This window comes from Eriocheir sinensis, chromosome 52 (assembly GCF_024679095.1).
Source record: "Eriocheir sinensis breed Jianghai 21 chromosome 52, ASM2467909v1, whole genome shotgun sequence".
Taxonomy (NCBI): Eukaryota; Metazoa; Arthropoda; class Malacostraca; order Decapoda; family Varunidae; genus Eriocheir; species Eriocheir sinensis.
Genome location: NC_066560.1, coordinates 2,103,445 through 2,128,084, shown reverse-complemented (window position 1 = coordinate 2,128,084; position 24,640 = coordinate 2,103,445). Strand labels below are relative to the sequence as shown.

Below are 24,640 nucleotides of genomic sequence, written 5' to 3'. Positions count from 1 at the left end.
GGGGGAGGCATGCAGTTAGCAAGTTCAGAAGAGCAGTCAGCATGAAAATATCGATAGAAGATAGAGAGGCAACATGGCGGCGGAATTTGAGGGGTAGAAGACTATCAGTATGAGGAGGAGAGCTGATGAGATGAAGAGCCTTTGACTCCACTCTGTCAAGGAGAGCTGTGTGAGTGGAGCTCCCCCCACACATGAGATGCATACTCCATACAAGGGTGGACAAGGCCCCTGTAGGCGGTGGCCGAACTGGTAGCGTACTGGACCAACATTCGCCGCGTGATGGACGACGCGGGTTCGAATCCTCACGCTACCACTCGGATTTTTCAGTCACCGCCGAGTGGCTTAAAACTACCCACATGCTGTCCTGAAGACAACCCATCAACCTGGACTCTAGAGGAAGCCGTCCAAGTGAATCAAGAACGAGTTCCAGGGGGCAGCATGAGCCAATGCAAGATGGCGCCACTATAAACACTCGCCTGCGCCAGAACGGGCTGGGCCGACCATCAGGCCCCACCTGGAAGAAGCCTTGGGCCGACCATCAGGCCCCACCGGGAAGATGCCTACCGGCGCAATAGGCAACAACGTAAAAAAAAAAAAAAAAAAAAAAAAAAAAAAATGGATAGCAACTGTGTGGGGGAGAAGAACTGGCGGAGACGGTACAGAACGCCCAGCCTCGAGGAAGCTGATTTAGTAAGAGATGAGATATGAAGTTTCCAGTTGAGATTTTGAGTTAAGGATAGACCGAGGATGTTTAGTGTTGAAGAAGGTGATAGCGGAGTGTTGTCAAAGAATAGGGGATAGTTGTTTGGAAGATTGTGTCGAGTGGATAAGTGGAGAAACTGTGTTTTTGAGGCGTTGAAGGACACCAGGTTCCTCTTGCCCCAATCGGAAATAATAGTAAGGTCTGAGGCTAGGCGTTTTGTTGCCTCCAGCCTTGAATCGTTAAGTTCCTGTAGGGTGGGTCTTCTATTGAAAGAAGTTGAGTAATGCAGAGTGGAGTCATTGGCATAAAAATGGATAGGACAGTTCGTTTTGGAAAGAAGATCATCAATGAACAACAGAGAGAGTGGGAGATAGGACAGAACCCTGTGGGACACCACTGTTAAGGGGGCGAATACGGGGGGTCCTCCTGCGCATATGGTACGTCCAATAGCTTTGAAATCTTAGTATGTTGTTTGTTACTGTAAAGGTATGTTATTCGGTGAATTTCATCAAATTCGGGTGAAGTTTAGGAGAAACTCAAACAAAGTGTATTTTTCGTTTTTTTGTTTCACAGGCTTTATTTTTCAGTTAATCAGTTTGAAAAAAATACCATAGAAACTTTGTTTACCTATCTACACTTTATTGGAAGTAACTTTTTGATTTTTTGTTTTGTCTTCGAAGAAAAAAATTACAATCTTTTGTCAATTATTATTTTCTCCTCTCTGTGTCCCGTTTTCTTTTGACATTATTGAAAATCTATTTCCAACAAAAAATTGCCCTTTAGTTGCAGTTTCAACTGATACCTAACAAAAGTCGATCAGACTTTTTACCGATTTTGTGAAATTATTTTAAGTTTAGAAAACTAATTTTCGAGATATTGGCTCCTAATTTTTTTTTACATTTCATTCTTGTCTTGCCATTTGCATTTATTTGATTGGCATGAAATTTTCACATATTATTGTGTATATCTTGTTAACTTACTGGAGAATGACCAGGCATCTGGGCCCACGGCACTCCCGCGTAGCGCGAGTGCCACGGGAGTGCCTCGCGGGAGTGCCTTGCTTCTATGCTACTCTCTTGCTTGTTTTCTGAGGTTTGGCCATTCCATAAGTCCTCTTGATGTTGGTGACTCTTTTTCTGGTTGCCTTGCGCTTGTACATCATTTGTAAGGACATTTTTTTGGCTGGAGAGGAGAGAAAAGTACGACATACTCTTCCCGTCTGTGCCTCGTTTGGCACTGGCGTGGTGGCACCTCTCTTCCTCCCTTGCCTCTCCGCGCGAAGAAGAGAGGATGACAGATGACAAAATTTACGAAGAAATAAAATATTCTAATGCAATTTTTACGTATATACGAATAATACCGCATATGTTGACATGAGCGTCTTATGACGCGCATGTCCGACTATGACGCAAAAGTCCCCCAGGGGGGAGGGGTTTTAATTTTACAAAAACAAACCTCACCACATGGTAATTTAGGGTTTCCCGGCCACGCTGAGCGAAAAACATGTACTCGTCCGATTTTAAATATATTCGTCAAAAAATACCCCGTAGTCGCCTCCCTTAATTGGTTTAGGGGAAGGGAAGAACAGTGACCGTCTACCACAGCAGAAATAGAATGGTCAGAAAGGAAACTGGAGATAAAGGTACAGAGAGAAGGATAGAAACCGTAGGAGGGTAGTTTGGAAAGCAAAGATTTGTGCCAGACCATATCAAAAGTTTTTGATATTTAGTACTCCTTTTCTCTTAAAATACCACTATCATTATCATCATCACAAGTAACATCACCATTCCCAACTAGTTATCACTACAACCACCACCACACCATCACCAACTAGTTGTTACCACTACTACTGACTCATTCACCATCACTGCCTAGCTATCACTACTATCATTATCCCATTTCCATCTTTGTGAAAGGCAGTGAGTCCAATTTTACAAAAATACAGTAGAAAAGTATGGTGATGATGGTGGCCATGTTAATGTGGATTGATAAATAAAATAAAAGCTGAGTTAGATAAAAATAATCAAAAGCTAAAGTTGGACTCTATAATGCTTACCTGAAGATGGAAATATAAATTACTAACCTTAGAAAAAAAAAAAATTATCCCCAGACATGCAAGGCAGCATCCAAATTATAAAAGATAAATGAATAATTACTTAAAAGACTCAAATAATTGCTCTGACTAGTGCATGAAAAATAACTGTACATAAATGATAAATAAGTTATTAGATACAATAGATACTGTTGGGTTAATAAATGAGATCCTGCAATTTACTTTATACGTTGCAAAATGTAAAGGAGTGCGTCTGTGAGAATCTACAGCATCAGGCTTGGCCCCAGCATGCAGCAGCAACTCAACACATTCCTGGTGGTTCCCCAGCACCGCAAACACCAAAGCAACGCGTCCCCAGCGATCCCGGGCTTCAAGGTTAACATTCTTATCTGAAAATTGTTAAAATGGGTCTTTCTTAGTCTTGTTTTTTTGTCATTTCAGGAGAGGAAATGGTAGCTATCATTATCTAATTTGTATTTCTAGTGTAAAGTGTGACCATAAATTCAAGAAAGGATTGAGGTGTATAGTTTTCACAAAACAAGTTATGAAGAACACTGCCACACTAGTACCCACCTCTTGAAAGAGATCAAGTCATAGGCAGGAGGAAATAGACAAAGGAAGGTTGTTCCAGAGTTTACCAGCAGAAGGGATAAATATAGAATGAAGATGTTGGTTGAGGAGAGGCGCCACCCAGCATAAGTGGAGGGTACATTCATTTTATTTTAATTGTTCTAAGGTATTTTTTTCTTTGAAGACTTAGGTGAATGCAATAAGATCTGCATGTATCAGCATAATAGCTTTCATGCTTCTGTAGGAAAAAAATTACAAACAAAATTTATTACTTGTAATAGGAGCAGAGCTAAAAATGTAAATGGGGGCCAGCATGCTCACTCAATATTTACGATATTGGGTAGTTTTACTTATGACACCACTAGTTAAAAATTGTCCGTCCAATTTTTTAATGTCTCACCATTCCTGTGCAAAAAAATTACAAAAATCACCATTTAATGTGTCTCATAATTCTACCACTTTTTTTTTACCTTCATATCAGCAGTGTTTTTTGTTTATAAAAAAATCAGACGGACAATTTGTTTACCATCCACTCGTCTTTCAGTACAAAGTTATGATTTTTAGAGGATTTTACAGGGATAAAATACAACTTACCTATATACCTATGTAGTTATATTTATGAATGACAATGAATGATATAAAAAATAATAATCATAATTGGCACCTGTGTGTGTGTGTGTGTGTGTGTGTGTGTGTGTGTGTGTGTGTGTGCGCACACTAGAAATCTTCTGGGCTGTAGTGTTGTGTGGATGCCTCCTGTTTGTTCATTTTCATCACTTTCTTTTCTTTTGAGCTTCTCCTTTTCTTTTCCTGGGTGTCCAAACATTCCAAAGTACAAGTGTACCTCTGAGGAGCGCTAGCGACGCACCAAGTGACTGATTGGCTGATTCACTCACCCACACTCTCCGAGGCTTGCTGGCTGCCACTAGAATTTTGCCAAATGTATGATGACAAGCTTTTCGAAAAAAGAAAAAAAAAAAGTGGAAAAAATCGGACAAAAGAAAGTAAAATGAAACATAAATGAGTATTCTACAGAAAACGGAGGTTTCCCCAAGGAGGGGACCACGAAATTAGTTTAAATTTTTTTTTTTTTCTACGTCTTGGCCTATTGTGCCAGTAGGCTTCTTCCCGGTGGATCCTGATGGTTGGTCCAAGGCTTCTTCCTGGTGGGTCCTGATGGTCGGCCCAGCCCGTTCTGGCGCAGGCGAGTGTTTATAGTGGCACCATCTTGCATTGGCTCATGCTGCCCTCCCGGAGCTCATCTTTAATCCTAGAATCTAGAGTCCGGGTTGATAGGTGGTCTTCTGGACAGCATGTGGGTAGTTTTAAGCCACTCGGCGGTGGCTGAGAAATCCCAGCTTGGTGGCACCGGTCGGGGATTGAACTCGCGTCCTCCTGAACGCAGTGCCGTCTTGCTATCTGTTCAGCCACCGCCTACCCAAAGTAATACAAATCAATTTATTTGAAAGGAAAGAATTATCGTACAGCTGCCAAACTTTCACAGGAAATGTGTGAAATGTTACGCTATTTTTTTGAGTAACTTTTAAAATTTGGATGAAATGGTGAAAAAATACCCATTTTAGGCGGTGCCTTCCCTTAACTCTTGCGTAAAGGATTAATATAGAATAGGGATGAGCAAGAGTTGAAAGTTGTGTACAGCAGGGCCATGGGAGGGGAGGAGTGATGTAGTCAGCAAGTTCAGAAGAGCAGTCAGCATGAAAATATTGATAGATGCTGGAAAGAGATGCAACATTGTGGCAGAGTTTAAGAGGTAGAAGACTGTGAGTAAAAGGAGGGGAGTTGATGTTATGAAGAGCCTTTGACTTAATTCTGTCTAGCAGTGCTGTTAAGAGCCCCCCCAGCACACATGAGATGCATATTCCATATGGGGGCAGACAGGGGCCCCCCTGTATAAGCACAGCATCTGAGAGGGGGAGAAGAACTGGCGGAGATGATACAGAACGCCTTGCCTCAAGGAAGCTGATTTAGCAAGAGAGGAGATACGCAGCTTCCAGTTCAGATTAAGAATTAAGGTCAGATTGAGAATGGTCATTGTAGAGGAAGGGGACAGCTGTATTATAGAAGAATAGGGGATAGATGTTTGGAAGATTGTGTCGAGTTGACATGAGTGGCGCATCCGCTTGTGTGGTGATCTGTGGCTGTTTAGTTACACTGTTTCCCCTGCAAGCCAGGGGGGGCAGGTACCCCCTGCACTGTGCATCCAGCGGGACCATGGGGAGGCCAGTCACAAGAAGCAACCACGATTTTCGGCCAGCCTGTACCTCCAGATCGGGCTGGCCCACGGGGCTCCCGAACCCCTTTATTCGCCTTACCGTAAGCATGGTAAAATCCTTCTTTCACATGTCGGACCGAGGGTGGTACTTATCTGCATTTCTTATTCCACCCTCACTCCTGCAGGAGTGCTAGCGTACCCGCACACCTTCTCCACGGGGACGGAGCCCCTACTCACCTAGTCCAGTCTGGATTTAGGCAGTCATAAAGGCTAAAGCTAGGGTTCGCACTGTGTGTTTCATTTAAACAGTCCTTTGACACTCCCACCATAAACCTGCACTGCCTTGACTCTCATCACTTCAATATGGTCTGCAGCATAAAATTACTTTAATTCTATAAAAAAATATCATGTAAATTTTATTATATATATATATATATATATATATATATATATATATATATATATATATATATATATATATATATATATATATATATATATATATATATATATATATTTTTGAGACATGGGACACAGTAACAGGATTTACATTAATTTCAATGTGAAAATTCGTTTTGGTTTATGAGTGTTTTGGTGTGCGAACAATATTCCGGAATAAATTAAACTCGTAAACCGAGGTTTGACTGTATTCACATACATGAATTACTCTAGTTAGAATGTAAAGTCTTCGATTACATAAAAATGTGTTTGTCACTCAGCAGGTACAGCGGTAAGTTGGTTTAACTCAGTTACCGGAGTGAGCGAAAAGTCCTCAACTGCAGCCCACACCACAGTCACGGCGTCGAGTGACAAGTCCCGCCAAGCAAATAAAACGACTTTGCACCTGTGTGTTTTGTTCATGATACCTTACCAGAATTAAATAAATTAACGATCAATAATTTTCGCTGAATATTATAAATAAAGACGCTTATTGAAGTAACTAATTTGCAACGTGTATAGAAATAATTGTAAGAAGTGAGTCGTGAGGTTTTCAAAATGTCCGCAATCAATTGTTGCCATGACAACGTTGACCACATTTTTTTATGTGATCCGAAGTTAGTTTGTGAAGTTCTGATCTCCACAGTCCGATTACCTTTTACAAAGATGATCAAATCTTTGCATTCCAAGCATAACTGGCGCCACTATAAACAAATTGCCTGTGCCATGACGGGCTTGGGCCGACCACCAGGCCCCAGAAGAAAGCCTACCGACGCTACAGGGCAAGATGTAAAAAAAAAAAAAAAAAACAAAAAAAAATTCTGATCGCCAATTGCTGTTCCAATCAGATTGGAAGATCGGAAGTGCCCAGCTCTGATTAGACCATATTATACATAACAATAAATTCCAATATACCGACTCAAGGACACTAAAGGATGAATTTATAGTTTATGCACTACTTTTCCAAGCAAACATGCATAGCTACTGACCTTGTAGGGCAACAGCTAACTTTTTCTTGTCTCCAATAATGGCAGCAAAATGAAGTGCTGTTCCTGCTTGGCCAGGAGGCAGCAGAGGGCACCCTGTAAATCTCTGACTCCCAAGGAGAGATGCCTCTGAGGGGCCCAGGTGGTAGCCAGCCCCAGTGAGGAACCCTGGGGTTTGAGGCAGCTGTGGTAGGCCTGGAGAGAACACAATAAATAATAGATTGCATTAAGCATTGTCATTCAGGTTAAAATATATCCAATTGAAAGATACTGAATTTAAATTCCATCACAAGACCTGGAGGGAGGTGACATGCATGCCCTGCTGAGTATGCTGCGGCTGATCCTTGACCACCATGGTAGGTGGCTATGGGTGGACTGACACTGAGAACCTGAAAGAAAAATGTATGAGAACGCCTTCATCTCTTCCACCAAAAACCAATCTTTGTCTGGCATTATCATCTCCATGTTGACAAAACAAGATGGATGTGGGTTCCATTTTCCATACATGAAGCCTCAACTGAAATCTGATTTTATATCCCAAGTCTAAATGGAATAGCAAAAAGTGTCTAAATATTTTACTGTGAAGATGATATAGCTACCATATCTAAATTAAATGAAGAGTTATCTGAGTAATATGTGAATAAGTCAACATTTGACAAACATCATATCCACTTAGTAACACAAGCAGATGAAAAGGTCATTACGTTAGGGATACCCACCAATGCTGCCCAGTGACTCATTGGCACATTAGGACTACAGTTTTATGGTACGGTACCATATATGAATTCCTTCTGCCTCACATTGCCATTAGTGCATGAAGGTGTAGCAAGCCACCGCTCAAACGGTCGCATACTCTCCTCCGGTGAGACAGAAAATGTTACGCTGCATGCACCAACTTAATAAGTGTTTTCATACGAAATGTTTATGTCTACCCTTGTCCTTGTCTCCTGTGCCGTCTGTGTATTTCATTGTCGCTGTCCTTGTCTCTTGTCGCGCTCCATAGTCCGCGTCGTGTCCTCAATTGTTTATCTATTGTTACTCGTCTATCTCTGACTGTTCGTCCATGTCCTCTTGTTGTCCACTTCTACACATTGTTCCACACATACACCAACACTTGAATGTTAACCTACACAGTACAACATTCACACACACGCATACACACACAAACACCTTTTCTATGTGTTGTGTTTGTCTCGATGACCTGTGTATGTTTTTATGAATAAAGTAACCCTGGTGGATATGAGTTTCTCTATCCGTGAACCAATTAGCATTAGAACACTCGCTACCACCAACAAAGGCTCTATCCAAGACGACTGCAATGCAAGTCAAACTGAAACTGGTACTATAGATATTTTTAAGTACCTAAGAGTTATTTCACCCTGAGATATTCTCCTCAGAACCCAGGACACTCACAATATGACCTGGGATAGTCTCTCGTAACCCTGGATAAACATATGTTTTGGGTGCAAGGGGATGAGAGTCAATCAGTTAGTCCAGTCATTAACACCTATAATGGTATCAACTATATGAAAGTGTAAGATTTAATTGGCTATTTGCTCACCTGCTGAAAAGAAGCACTACTTGTATAAACTCCTACAGTGCCTGATGAGGGCACTGCTTGTATGAAGTTGGTAAAATTTTGGGGGGTTGAATTTGAAGAGTAAACTAGTGGCACTGTTAAACTGTCCTCTTGTTTTGTTTCTAAAGTGTGTTTGTTCCCGTAATGCAGCTCTTCATGAAAGTTCTCAGTAGGAGGATCTGTGTGTGTGGTCAGGCTCTTGACATTTCTGTTAATAGCTTCACACACCCTCTGTCTTTCATGGTCCATCTTGAGTCAAATGCAAGTTCCCATACTGCAAAGAAATATTAATAAGAGCAAGTAGTCCTGCACTGTGAAAAATTTAATGGGATTTCAAAGAACGGATTAAGAATTGCTTGGATACGTAAATAATGACACGCTCCAAGTTAGATAAACACTCCCTAACTCCAACAACCACTATATAACTATACTCACTTGGTCTAGTTGTAGAACCAGCACAGAGCGTTACAAAGATCAATTCCCTATATGACGGATCCGTAATAGCTACGTCCATACAGGGATTTTGGTGATATATCAATAGCCCAAACACCACACAGGAAATCTATACAATTTACTTAGCTCTGGTAGATTATGGAGTGAGGTGAAGCGTAGTGAAGATGGATGAGTCGGTTGGTTGAGTTCCCTGCAGATGCTTGTGGGCCATAGACAATGTATATTTATGCTACATTGAGCATTGTATCTATATACATATGTACAATAAAAAAGTTAACCATGAAGGTTGTGAAAAGGCAGATGGTATAATTAACTTGGGGAGCAGGATGTTGTCGGGCCGCTGTCTCATATTCAAGTGAGCCATTTTGGGGCCTCTGAGTCCGTGTCATGCCCCGGGATTTTCTTTTTCTATTTTGTCTATTTTCCAACACGACCTCTGAGTGTATCGAAACACACGAGAAATTAATCAAGACCAGATGGTATTCGCCAGCTGCCTGGGATTGAACCCACGACCAGCGTGACGGGAGAGCCACTCTTTACCAAGTCGCCCAAAGAGGTACCCCACTGGCTAAGTGGGTTATGAGAGGCTCGTTCATCAGGCATAGTCGCCGCACCACAGTTTCTCCCATTTAACATTTTTACTGTCACAAGTTTACCATGCAGTACACAATATGACATGCCCTTTCTGTGCATTAGCCAAAAATGTATACTCAACACAATACGGTAACTATAAATTATCTATATCACTTGGAAATCCCATAAACCAAGTACATTCTCATACAGAGATCTTGGTGATAACTCACAAAAAATCAAGATTCCAAACACATATTAGAAAATGATTGCATCATGTTTTTGTAGATCTAGAGAAGGCATTTGACAGAGTACCGTACCAAGGAAAATTATAAGATAGGCATTGAGAAGGCAAAGAGTACCAGAAAGATTGGCTGAATTGGTGGTGGGACTATATGAAGGTACAAAATCGAGAATGAAAACAGTGGTGGGAACATCAGATGAATTTGAAATTGGAGTGTGGGTTCACCAGGGATCTGCCCTTAGCCCACTCTTGTTCATAACAGTAATGGAGGAGGCAACAAAGGAAGCAAGAGGAGAGGCACCATGGGAGCTGCTGTATGTAGATGACTTGGTAGTAAATGCAGAGACAGCAGAAGAAGTGAAAGAAAAGTTTAATAAATGGAAGGAAGGAATGGAGGGGAGAGGTTTGAAAATCAATATGGAAAAAAAACAAAGTACATGGTGACTGGAAAAAGAAGCAAGAGAAAAGATTAAATCAGGAAAATATCCATGTGGATGCTGTGGGAAGGGAGTAGGTGTAAATACAGTCTTGTGCACATGTTGCAGGCAGTGGTGCCACCTTAGATGCTCAGGCGTCAGAAATGTAAGAGTGCAGAATTTTACCTGCCCAGCTTGCATAAGGAGACAGCAAGGACAAGAAACTGAGAGGGATGAACTAGAGGTGAATGGAGGAAAGCTGGATGAGGTAGAACATTTCTGTTATTTGGGAGATGTTCTGGACTGTGAGGCGGGAGTGGAGAGGACAGTGAGAGCGAGAGTGGCGGCAGCGTGGTTAAAGTGGAGGGAGGTGGCTAGTCTGCTCGTGAATTGTAGCATCCCTCTAAAGAGCAGAGCAAAGGTGTACCAAGCGTATATTAGATCAGTGATGTTGTATGGAGCAGAAACATGGGCTCTAACTAGAAAATTGATGGAGGTATTGAGAGCAAGTGATCGCAGAATGCTGAGGTATATGGCGGGGATCAGGTGGCAAGACAGGGTAGGACCTGGAAACAGTGCTCAGAAGGGAAAGACTCCGATGGTTTAGACATGTGAAGAGAGCAGGGGAGGATACAGTGCTGGGAGTTTTGGAGAGATTGGAGGTAGAAGGAAGGAGACCAGTTGGTAGACCTAGGAAAACGTGGAGGTGTATACAGGAAGACTTGGCATTGATGGGATTGGATGAGCATTGGGCAGAAGACAGAGTAGAATGGAGGAGAGCCATAAAGCGTCCATCCGCTCAGGAAGAGTGAAAATGGACATTAAACGAAATGATGATGATGATGATGATATTAGAAATGTTATCAATGTTGGAAGTGTTGCTTTGAACATTCTGAAACATACCAATCTGCTGATCTTCCCAGTTTATGATCTCATCCTTAGCCAAAATTTGTTCCAATCTACACCAACAGTTTAAAATATCAGGTTTTGGGGAAACAAAGATGATAGACTAAACAAATTTATGACCTCTCCTACCTCGAGTACGCTGACTGGATTTCTAGATTAAACCTTTTTAGGTTTTAAGGGGGAAATCCACCATTAAATAATGAAAAAAATAAACTGAGTGACACATTCTGGCTACTCACCCTGGCTTTAAGGCACTGAATAGTGAATATTTTTTTATCTTACATAAACTTTAAATGTCCTTTGCAAAGGGTTTTAAATACCCACCACGTAGGCGTGGCTGCGGTGCATTTGCTGGGAGTCAATACTGTGCATTTCTTTCAATGAATAATGTAAAATAGTCACTTATCAATGCATTTTAGTGAATCTCGCAACCCGACTGGCACGTCTAGGTGTAAAGAACCGAACATCATGGCTTTACGGCATCAGTGCGGTGATGAATTAGGAGGGAGGAGTACACACTTTGCTGTGCTTTATTTCATCCATTTTCTTGCTTCCAACTGCAGTACGCCATGTTAATTATTCCTAACATGCCTAAGGCAAAAAGTGTGTTACGCTGCTTCACCAGCATTTGACTGCAGTGTGCAGTGTTATATGGTGGGAATGATCCCATCCACACACTTCCTTGCCTTCAATGTGCATCCTAGGTCATCCACTTCCCACATCACCAGCTGGCTCACCTCATCCCACAACCTCACCTACAAACATAATTTTGGATATGGAAAGTGCCACCTGCTAACAAAGATGTTTGGGTGCTGCCTTAGCTTGTGGTTTACCAGGCCATTTACACTTTAGCGTGCGGTCTACTACCATATTTACAATTCAGGGTGCAGTCTACCTCAGCTACAGGAACGGTACACTGCAGAATGATGAAAAACACGTTGAATAGTGCCGAATATTGATTTATTATTATACAGAAGACTATTTTCTCGTAAAAAAAATCAACTGATGTTTCCTCCGTCAAAATGACACATCTGTAGAAATCTTTTAACAGCATTCCGGTTTTATAACAAAATGAGTTATACTGATGTTATCGGCTTCAATACAAGGACAGTGATGTGGATGTTCGTTGTTTGTCCTTTTATATAGACCGGCCAGGAGCACTCAGGTGACAAGACAGCATAAGCTGAGGTCTCCGCAGACAGGTCAGGTCATTACGTTACTTAATAAGCCACAACGGTGACTGTGGTCGGGTCATTACTCAGGTCATGAGCACTCAGGTAACAATACAACATCAGATGAGGTCTCAGGAGACAGGTCTGGTCATTATGTACCTTAAACTAAACATGAGGTAGACTACAAATACTGTGGTAGACTGAATGCTAAAGTAGCACCAATGTTTGGGACAAATACAGTCATACCTCGGTTTATGAGTTTAATTCGTTCTGGAATTTTGCTCGCAAATCAAAATGAATTTCCCTATTTCAATTAATGTGAATCCCATATATATCCCCCAAAACTATTAAAAAAAAAAAAATTTACATTTTAATGTAATTTTACTTACAAATAGCTATGATAGGTAATATATATTAGATAGTATATATATAAAAAAATATATATATATATATATATATATATATATATATATATATATATATATATATATATATATATATATATATGAATAATATAGAACACAGGTAATAATAATAATATAAATATAAATAATATATATATATATATATATATATATATATATATATATATATATATATATATATATATATATATATATATATATATATATATATATATATATATATATATATATATATATATATATATATATATATATATATATATATATATATATATATATATATATATATATATATATATATATATAAACAATGTAGTAATAATATAGTGCTGAAAACACAAGATTGCACACTACAGCACACGTAAGCAGACACGAGTGTGCAGGTGCTACCTCTGTGAGCGTCAACGCTGACTGAAGGCGGTGTCACACTGGGTGTTTACCTCCAACCGTTGGAGCTAGGAGCAACCATAGTTGCCTATACGCCCAACTGGGAGAAATTTGTTGGTTTGAGTAAACACTCCTGTCCTTCCTTCTTTGAAGCCATGATCGTACCCACAACCGCCTCTTCCTACTATGTAACTGCAGCAACAAGTCCATAATTTGAGAAACAGCACCACAAGCCACATCAGCCCTTACTTTTGCAGCTAATGCCATGTGGATACAGGGCAAATGGTTTGTTTACGTTGTGGATATGGGAAACTGACCTTGGTCATGTGTGACGAACCCCCGGAAAAGTTGGAGTTACCAGTTGCACCTACCGCCATTGCAGCTGAAGGAAAAAGGCCTAGTGTGACACCAGCTCAAGACCTCATTCCCATTGTTTTTCACTCTGAGCACTCTCGTCTTGCGGCGAACAAAGGGAACCCACACTCACATCTCCAATTTGTTCAAACAGGATGCTCGTACACCAAGTCACCCCTCGTAGACCAGGGCATTTTTTTGTGATTTTCTTGTGCTTGTAAGTCAAAACACTCGCAAACCGAGGTATTACTGTGTGTATGTACATATTTAAAGGATTTGAACTGAGAAAAATAAAGAATAACACAAAACAGCACCAAGAAAAAGAAGAGGAGGAAAAACAGGGTGCTAATTTAGTATGCGGCCTACTGCAGTATTTGTAGTCTACCCCAGTGTGCACCAAGTGTGGTGCTACTTTAGCATGCGATCTACTGGTCTGACCTGTCTCCCGAGACCTCATCTGATGTATTGTTACCTGAGTGCTCCTCACCTGCCACCTGAGTGACGTGACCTATCTCTGGAGACCTTAGCTTGACCAGAGTAATGACCTGACCACAGTCAGGTCATTACTTCATGTTACCAGGTCTATATAAAAGGACAATCAACGAACACCCACATCATTAGCCTCCTTGCATTGAGGCTGATAGTATCAGTGCAATTCTTTCAGCTAACAGTTACTGCGATGCTGTTAAAAGACTTCTACAGACGTGTCATTTTCACAGAGGAAACAGCAGTTTCACTACTATGAGAAAACCATCTTCTGGACACACCACAAGCAGCAGACCCTTGCCATCCATGTGGTAGTTTTATGCAAGAAAAACAAAACCGAGACAGAGGTGGGGAATTCCGGCCTGTACTTTCCTGTCCTCAAAAGGGGTGCCAAACTTTGCAGTCTGTTCATCAAGGAAACCCATTTTTCCATTATACAGACATCAACAACAAATTCAATTGCCAACTGAATTTGTGTGAAATTTTATAACTGGTGTTCTTATTTGTACTGGAAAAACCCATGAATACTGCAGTGACTCTAACAGGAAAGTCTTCCAGTATACCGTAAATGACTTGTATAACACGTGCCGAGAGGTGTATGGAGCCATCGTTTCTCATCATGAAAGAGGCACGATAATTGGAACAAACGATAACTCCATTCAGATTGACGAGGCAAGATTTGCTGGTCAAAAGAAATTAAACTGTTGGAGAATGTCAAACGGCAACAGTGCTCCTCTCTCAGAAGAGAGTGACGCAACTATATAAAACAACAGGAACCATGGTCGTAAAATTAATGGTTCTTGGGTCTTCGATCTCAAGCAAGGCTCTGACTGTTGCTACTTTTACGTGGAACGGCATGACAGAAACACTCTATTGCCAATCATTGAGTGGGAATGTGAAAAAAATTCCGTAATTCATTCGGATGAATGGCCAGCGTATAGTAGGCTCATCTAAATGCCATGGGTTACCGCCATATTATAGTGAACCACCAACATTATGAAGATCCAGCGACAGGAGCACACACAAAAGCTACTGAACGATCACAGTTGTATTCCAAAACAAAGATTTTAAAGACAATGAGAGGAGTCAGTAATGAGCTTTCTCAGTTACACCTTAATTGATCATATCTGTTGGAAACTACTCAGGAAAGATGCAGCTGATATGTTTGTGATATTCCTAAATGATATACAGAGTGAGTACCATTAGAGGGTCTAAATATGTTTTTTATATTGATGTACGTACTGCTTATAGCTTTTTTTTTTTTTTTTTTTTTTTTTTTACATCTCTGCCTGTAGCGCTGGTAGGCTTTCTTCAGGGGCCAGGTGGTCAGCCCAAGCCTGTTATGGCACAGGCAAGTTATGCCATAACTGGCGCCACTGCGCCAGTTATGCATGGCTCATGTTGTCCCCCGGAACTCATTCTTGATTCACTGGAACGTTTCTTGTAGAGTCCGGGTTGGTGGGTGGTCTTTTGGACAGCGTGTGGGTAGTCTTAGACCACTTGGCGGTGACTGAAAAATCCCAGGTGGTAGCATGGGGATTCAAACCAACGTTGTCCAAGGCATGGTGAATGCGTTGCCCGCACGCTAACCACTCAGCCACCACCTACCCTACATTGTTTTATGATTATGTATTTTTAACTCTGATATGCTATTTAGCATTTTTTATAGTCATGCTTTGATGATTTTTATTGGTGTCATATGATAATAAAACCTTTAATTAGCACTATTCAGCTTGTTTTTCATTATCCTGCAGTATAAGGTTCCTGTAGTGAGGTAGACTGCACAATGAATTGTAAGTATAGTATGGTGGTAGACCACACGCAAAAGTAGAAACGGCCGGGTGGATTGTATACCTACTAAAGTAATACCAAAAACAGTGCCAATACCACCGATGATTATGCACCAGGTAAGTTCTGCTGGAACCTGGCTACAATGAGTGGCGTGGTGTGTCCTGACATCCTTGCCATTGAGCAACTAATATCTTTTCTAAGGGGGAACCAGGAGCCAGATCATTATGTACATGCATTGGTATGTGACTACTGAAGTTGTAGCATCCATATAAAATCAGGTTTGCCACACTGTAACTTACATAAAATGCATCTATTCTCAGTTTTTGAATGGTAATGATAAAAACTGGGGTGCATGTCTATTGCTTTTAAGGTCATATTTTTAAGATTTAATGCAAAAAGAAAATAACTATTCAGTTTAAAAAAAAAAGTGGAATGTCAATGAAGTTGAAAAAAAAACAAAAAACATTTGTTTGGATAGTAATAAAGTATCTTATGTGCATGTAAGAGAGAAGCAGGTTCATATCTAACTGAGCAGACACAAATCAAGTTTTTTATTAAATCAAGAAAAAAATACTGCATTGTTTTCACTTGATCAATTTGAAACTTTTATATCATTATCATTTGATCGGTAAATATGGAGAATCACTACGCGCTTCCAATATTGCTCCCACGGCATTACTAGCCTTTCCAAACTATCACATACTGTTGTGTTACTCTAGTTTTACCGGCGCATCAAACATATACTGTGTCTACATGTGATGATAAGGAATAACAGATAATATTCCTGTCCCCTTCAACAAAATCAAAACACCTGTTAGTGGGGAGGGCTATGAAGACCAGGGAAATTGTGGGGTAAAAGCAGCTGTTGCAATGATGTTGTCTACCTGAAATGAAGCGTTTCTGTGCTCTACTTATGGGGAAAATATATATTTTGTAAATAAAGCCACCATGATGGTCGCCCTGTGGGGCAGCGCCATTTTCATGGCGACTACGCATGTCCTATAGATGCAGGTAACTCATCTCTTGCTGTAAGGGATCAAGTGTTAAAGGAAAATCAAGTATTATATGTAAGAGATTCCGGAGTCCAAGTAGTTGGTTTGAGAGGCTTTTATGTTGGTTTCATATGTGCAACGAGTTTAATAGGTGTCGTGGTCAGCTGTTTCTTGGCTTGCCCCTGCCCGGGTCGCCACTAGCCAGTGTTCGGAGAGGAGAAATGGCGGATGGACGTGGCAACATTCCATCCAGTAAAGGTAAGGGGGGTGGGGGGTCCAGAGAGGGGGCATAGCCCCCCTTGGTTAGCAGGGGGGTCGAAGGGGGCGAAGCCTCCCCATTAGCAGGTCATAAAGTTTGGGTGGAGTAGTTTAAATATGCTCCCCCACCCAAAAACCACAACTTCCCACGGGTCTCCCAAGATCGTTGGGGGAAGGGGATTAATTCGGCATTTTCTTTACTTTTAAGTACTTCCACCTTCATATTATGGTTAAGGGACATGTATTTAGTCACTTAACCATAATATAGAGGCATAATATCTTATTTTGGAGGCGTGGAGTGATTCTCCACAATTACCCTAACGTGTGCTTGAAAAATAAAGAGAAATTGTCTCCTGTCATACCTGTCAAGTCTTACATTTTTTGCGTAAGTCTTACGTAATGTTGGTGATTTTCAAGTCTTATGGCGTAAGTTGAAAATCTTACATTTTTTTCTCCGCTTGCGATGTTTTTTTTTTAATATGTTTGTTTTAAACAATTTGAAATATATCGTACGCGCCATATTTAAATTCGTGTGAGCATGCTGAGTAACGGTTACTGTTACGGTTAGTGTGTGTGTGTGTGTGGGGGGGGGGGGGGGAGGAGGAGGTACCTCATGCACCAGGGGGCTTCGTGGTGCAGTGGTTAGCACACTCGGCTCACAACCAAGAGAGCCCGGATTCGATTCCCAGGCGGAGTGGAAAAATTTGGGCGGCTTTTCCGATACCCTACGCCCCTGTCCACCCAGCAGTGAATGGGTACCAGGTATTAATCGGGGGTTGTGTCCCGTCTCCTAGATCTGGATCTGGATACATGATGCGCAGGGCACCCGTACAGGTGCATAACACGCATATTTGTTGGTTGCTGGGGGGATGGGGGAGCTGAGTGTGCAGGGGAGGGAAGTGAATCAAGTGTAATTGTTAGTGTTGGTGTGTTGTGGTGCCAAGTGAGTGTGTATTTGTTTTTTGAGTGAATCTATTGTACCGCAGTCTAAAATCTGTTGAGGGAGGCTGTTCCAGTCACGTATGGTGCGTGGAAAGTATGAGTGCTTGTATGCGTCAGTGTTAGTGTGACATGTTTGGTATTTATGGATGTGTGTGTTACGAGTACACTGACTGTTTGCGTTGTGGGGTCTGTTCCCTTCTCCTATAATTCCTTCCCCTTCTGTCTCTCTCCGGCATGTGACCACAGATGTTGCACCAACTAAACGAAACTTTCCAACCTCATGCACCCTGCTTGAGTCCGTCATGATGTCGCCAATACTCTGCGTGAACTAAATCCTTCCAGCAGTATGGGGCCTGATGGTATCAACCCTTGTTTGCTCAAACACTGCTTCTCATCCCTTTCATACCCCCTTCTCTGGGTCTTCCATCAGTCAGTCCAAACTGGTGAACTCCCATCAGTTTGGAAGTCTTCCCAAGTAGTCCCCATCTTTAAGAAAGGTGTGCGTTCTTCCCCTCTTAATTACAGACCAATAAGTCTTACTTCAGTATCCTGCAAGTGTCTCGAGCGTATTATTGTGAACAATCTGACATCTTTTCTCGTGAATAATAACTTATTAAATTCTAATCAGTTTGGCTTCCGTAAGGCTCACTCAGTTGATGATCAGCTCCTTCTAACATATGATGACGCCACCTGCTGGCTTGATCAGGGGCATATGGTCGGCCTTATACTATTTGACTTTAGTAAAGTGTTTGACCTTGTTAATCATAACATTATGATCAGTAAGCTCTCCCACATCGGTAAAGGGGATCCTTTACTCTCTTGGATACACAGATTTCTGAATGGTAGAGTAATGAGGGTTGTGGTTGGGGGTTCTGAGAGTGATTCTACACATGTAACTAGTGGAGTTCCCCAAGGGTCCCTTTTTCTCATTTATATTAACTTTGTGGCTCACAGTCTGACCTGTAAATACAAAATTTTCGCTGATGATCTGAAAATATACCAAAAGATAAATAAGACTACGCCTTCTCTTACATTGTTAGATATTGCTTCTGTGCAGAGAGATGTAGACCTACTGGTGTCACGTGCGGAATCATGGGGGATCAGGCTCAACTCGGACAAGACCTGTGTTCTTAGGTTCTGCCGAGGATCTGCTCCAAATCTTGGCCTGTACTCTGACTACTATATTAGAGGAAATCCTTTACAGTTTGTGCAGTCTGCATCAGATTTAGGGGTTCAAGTTGATACTTCATTGAAGTTTCATCTCCACATACGCTCTCTTGCAAATAAAGCTGCAGGAATTTTGTCGAATTTACTTAAGAGCACAGATAACCGTGAGCCTGAGTTTATGAAATCTCTTCTCACCTCTCATATCCGTCCTGTGCTGGAATTTTGTTCAGTTGTATGGCACACAGGGTATGTAGGCGATACTGACATGCTTGATAGAGTCCAACGACGATGGACCAAGGAGATTGTTGGACTTTCACATCTTGACTGTGCCTCCCGACTGGATGCCTTGGGTCTCTTTTCTGTGCATGGCAGACTGCTTAGGGCTGATATGGTCAAGGTCTGGAAAATTCTCAATGGCCTCTCTCCTGTGCAACCCTCTGAGTTATTTTCCCTCCAGACATCATCTAGAACCCATGGAAATTCACACAGAATATTTCGGTAAAGATTCGTATTAGGTCCGTGTCAGTATCTCATAATCTACTTTATGAAACATCAGTATCTCTTCATATATCTTTTCTACAAACCTTCAACAGTCATAGAAATGCTTTGAAAATCCAATTCAAGGACTTTTTTTTTACTCTTGAAAATAGGGGATAATGTTTACGAAAGCGCGTCGCCTCCTCTGCTGGCCGCGGTGACACTGCAGCCGCCGCAGCCGCAAAATAGCTCGCAGAGGGCTTAGGGTCGGGGAGCATATTTAAACTACTCCAACCGAACTTTACGACCTACTAACGGGGGGCTGCGCCCCCCTCGACCCCCCCTTCTAACCTGGGGCCCCCCCCTGGACCCCCCCCTCATGTATATGTGACTTATTTCAGCGAGGAGGTATTTCTCGCAACACCCCATGCAGCGCCGTCGCGGCCAGCAGAGGAGGCGATGCGCTTTCATAAAAAAAAGTCCTTGAATTGGATTTCCAAAGCGTTTCCATGACTGTTGAAGGTTTGTAGAAAAGATATATGAAGAGATACTGATGTTTCATAAGGTAGGTAATGAGATACTGGCACGGACCTAAAACGAATCTTAACCAATATTTCTACCCCACAGCAACACAGAAATACGTAGATAGGCGATACTTCTCAGTCCGAGTGATTGCTTTGTGGAATAGCCTGCCAGACACAGTTATCCTGTCAACATCCTTAACTGTATTTAAGAGAAAACTAGCAGAGTACCTTGGTCAAAGACTATACGAATTTTAACCCCTACATACTAATACCAATGTATTCTCATATATAATTTCATATGATCTCATTTTTAACTATTGTTCCTGAACACTCTGGTCAAAGAACATATCAACTCTAAATTACTTTATTTTACTTACAGCAATATAAATATAAATACTTATTTCACTTATATACATATGTCATTATGTTTTATAACTAGTCTTTACTTAGTGCAATCAACACACATTCCAGCAGCGGCTTAATAGTATTAGTGTTAAGAGTAATTACGCAAATATGCATTCTGCTGGAGTGTTGGCACTTGTGGCGTTCCCTTCTCGTGGAACCCGTCTATGTAAGATGTCTAGGTAAGATGTCAGAAGCTCCATACCTGTCAAGTCATACGTTTTTTATACACAAACTTATGGTCTCTAACGCAAAATCTTGTGGCAAGACACCCCAGTAGCTTGACAGGAATGTCCTATCAAAAACTAAAATGAAACTTGACTGAAGAAAAATAGTGCCTACCACCAGTTTGAGGCAGGTGTATTACCGTGATGACAGTGTTAATCGTGCTCAACAAACACTAAAATATGTGTTACGTTACCTTGCCCTTAGCCAGCAGGCCGAGAGGTGATGCCTCTTGAATTTTCTTTGAGGTGTCGGTGTCGTGGGGGCGGGGCGGGCACAGCAACCTGTTGAGCACTCCTCGGGGACGTTGTTATTATTGTTGCTCTTCTTCTTCTTCTTCTTTGAGCTGTTCCGCTTTGTATCGCTTAAAAGGTCCTCCTTGGTTCTTCTTCACACTTACTTCACTACGCACTCTTAATACTTCACTGCGAACACTTAAATACTTTACCCTGCCCTGAGCTCTGTTTTTCTGAACACTTTGCTTCCACTGACTTCTGCTGCTCAAATTTTATTTTATTTTGGTTTCTTCACTTTCGCTTACTTTGGTCTTTTCTATTTGCATTTACTTATTTTTGTTTCATTTCTGCCGTTACACTTCTTGTTTCTCTTTTAGTGTTAGACTGTTTGCCTTTGTAACGGCCCCTTCTAGCTCTTCTCAGCAAATTGACATGTAAATAAAATATTATGTAGTTATTTACTGAGCAGCAGCTCGGCAAATAAGTCAATATTGCGAGGTTGTTTACTCGGTTAACTTAACATATAACAGCTAGATGGTTATCTATACACTGTCCTGCCTGGGGGTTGGGATGGCATGTTCCTCCCTTCTCCCTTGTTGTTTACCTGCAACAATAAATTATCAATCAATCAATGAACGTCATTGATCGAGGCCAACTTAATAATTTACAGCTACCTTTACCTTGTCAAAAGAAAACAAAAATAAACTATCGCCGCTGCAGACAACCCCCAGAGAAGGAGGGGGAGGGGTTGCATTTGCCGCTTCGATCGAAGGTAAAACTGGGGGAATATGCTAAAGCTGCGCGTGGCCTCGGTGCTCATCTCTGGCCCTTGATCCTGTACGTGGTGGGAATTAAGTAGCCATTATACCCAAGGACACAGGGCGGGCCACTGTGACATCCGGGTTACCTCAGGTCACCCCAGTACCCCAGCCCGAAAAGGAGGATGAACAGCTGCTTGGGCTGCGCGCCAACTGTCCGAGCCGGATTCGAGCCCATAGGCGTACGATAACCCTTCTCATCTGAGGGGGCTGAACTTTGTTTGCCCGAAAAAATGTTTTGCCTATAAATTAAAGCAATCACATGTGTACTTTATATATATGAAGGTTAATTTCTAAATTTGACCCATTCTGCGATGCTGCCGACGCATAGGCCTATAGTTTACCGGTACGGTACTATAATAAGACACGTACGGTTAATGACCCTGTACAAAATTACGTGTGGGATGTTCACCTCAACCTGTCAGCACTGGCTGAGAGTTAATTTAGAAACAGAAAGAACTAAGGATTATTAGAAAAAGCAGAAAAAGACAGTTTGGGCTTATCGATTCTTATAAGGAGAAGGAAAATTAGGCCGGATTTGGCCCACGAGTCACCAGTTCAGTGGTACTGTATTAGGCTGCTACGATGGCTACTCTGCTCGAAAAATCTTTGTCTGCCCAAATCTGGAGGGGCTGCAGCCCCCCCCCCAGCCCCCCCTGGCTCGTAGGCCTATGCCTATGTCCAGACCCGTGGATGAGTAGCTAGGCGTGCTAACCATATTGTACCTACACCACAGAGGCGCTGTTCGCCGCCATTGAAGTCAACCTGAGGTAATCACCAGTGTGGGATTGCTTCCACACCTGTGTAATGTCTACACACATGATCATATTACGTGGCGCCCATCATGACACAGGTAGTTACTGACTGCCACTAACATGAAAAGTGTAGGAACTCACAGTTACTCACTGATGTATGACATGGCGCTGCTGGTATACCCACGGTGGAGGCCCTGGACGTATTACTGGGGTGTGTGAGGTGCTTGCTTCCTTCCTTTAAGGCGGCTTTTTCACCTGGCAATTCCTAGTCGGCAATACAGGCGCGGCTGCATATTTGGTCTGGGTCTGGGTCTGGGAGCCCTTTTCGCGGCAAATTTTCTGCAGCTGAGCGCGTCCGTCCTGTATTGCCGACTGGCGGCTGAGTACAACATGTCGGCGCCAATAATAAAACAAGAAATGGCAGATACAGACAAGATTTGGAGCTGGGATGCCGAAGTGGCATTATTAGAAGAAGTGAGGCAGCATAGATACTTGTGGGATCCACAAGATAAGCTGTATAAGAAGCTGAGTCTACGGAAAACGACGTTTGAGAGAGTGGCAGCAACATTACGAGAAATGTTTATCTATTTGCGAGATATCGAAGGAGGTAAGGAACGATTATTTTCGTGTATTATATAATCACACTATGTAATGCCTGGAGGTTGCGATGGCATGTTCCTCCCTTCTCCTTTGTTGTTAAATGCAACAATGAACAATCAATCAATCAATCAATACTACTTATGATAAAACTCGTTTACTTAAAGTATTTCTACAATATTAGGCTAATGGACCAAACTCACTGTGGTTTTAAGATATGGTAGTAGCCTTTTGGGGTGTCTGGGATGAATTCATGCCCTTGCATTTACTAGCAGTTTACGTCTTGATGCTCCCGGCGGCTTCTCCTCCCACGTGTGACCGTACTTGCTCCCGAGAGCACCCAGCTGGTCTAGTAGCTAGATCGTCGCGGCTGTATTGCCGACCAGGAATTGCCAGGTGTAAAGCCGCCTTTACGCTCACTGCGGTCGATGCCTGCCTCTGATCATTGGGGGGAGGTGGGGGGGCTTAGGATGTGTATTAAAGAACGAGATCAACCGAGATACATGTACACTTAAATAATTGACAGCTTATAATTATAAATGCGTGTGCACGGCACACCTATGCACAATCTACACGAACAGAAGGCCCAACCACTCCCGCCGCATAGATCCACATACACAGGCCGAGCTGAGGCGAGCTCTATTTGACGAAGGTGATAGAGTTTCCAGATTGTTCCATTCTATACTCCTCATACTGTACGCGGCGTGGCGACGCAGCACAGCCAGACAGTTCATCCCGTGCCCGGTGAAGGCCAGGGATGAGCTAGTCCATCTAGGAAGCCCCAGAAGCCGCTTGAGGATGTCGTTATGACAGACCCTAAGACGGTTCATGGAGGCAGCCCTATACCGCGACCACAGCGAGTTGCAGTAGAGAGAGTAGCAGTGGCTCCTGAATAACTCCAACTTCACCTCCGTGCTGCAGAAGGAGAACTTCCTCAGCAGCGTATTGCCGATGACTGTGAGCTTGGTGGTCTGCTTCTTGATGTCATCATCATCGGACCGTTCCCTGTTGATGACATGGCCCAGGTATGTGAATCTATCCACAAATGTAAGTGCACTCCCACTAACCATGCTGATGTCTGGTAGTCCACCCTGGAGTGATGTTTTCTATATGCCCTCTCTGGCCTCAACTCTCCGAAGGCTTATGGACCTGCTGATGGAGTGCATCCTATTGTCCTTAAAAACTGTGCTTCCGTGTTGACACTCTGCCTGGTCAAACTCTTTCGCCTCTGCCTATCAACATCTACCTTTCCTTCCTGCTGGAAGTACGCCTTCGTACAGCCTGTGCCTTAGAAGGGTGACCGTTCCAATCCCTCAAACTACCGCCCTATAGCTTTACTTTCCTGTCTGGCTAAAGCTTTTGAATCAATCCTTAACCGGAGGACTCAAAACACCTTTCCACTTCTAACCTTCTATCTGATCGCCAGTATAGAGGTTTTGCAGTGACGTCACGAAATAGCGTCGTCTGTACCTTGTGCGTCG

General features: G+C 42.2%; 1 protein-coding gene across 1 annotated transcript in view; it reads right to left on the bottom strand.

Annotated features, from left to right (window-relative positions):
* The window catches only part of LOC126982880 (inversin-like), a 77,295-nt gene extending 56,244 nt beyond the window's left edge, over positions 1 to 21,051 (bottom strand). The window contains exons 1-4 of the mRNA XM_050835158.1: positions 20,950 to 21,051; positions 7,279 to 7,372; positions 6,987 to 7,178; positions 2,979 to 3,145 (exon numbers count right to left, since the gene is read on the bottom strand). The gene's annotated coding sequence lies outside the window, so the exon portion shown is untranslated. The remainder of the gene's footprint in view (positions 1 to 2,978; positions 3,146 to 6,986; positions 7,179 to 7,278; positions 7,373 to 20,949) is intronic.
* Positions 21,052 to 24,640: the final 3,589 nt, after the last annotated feature.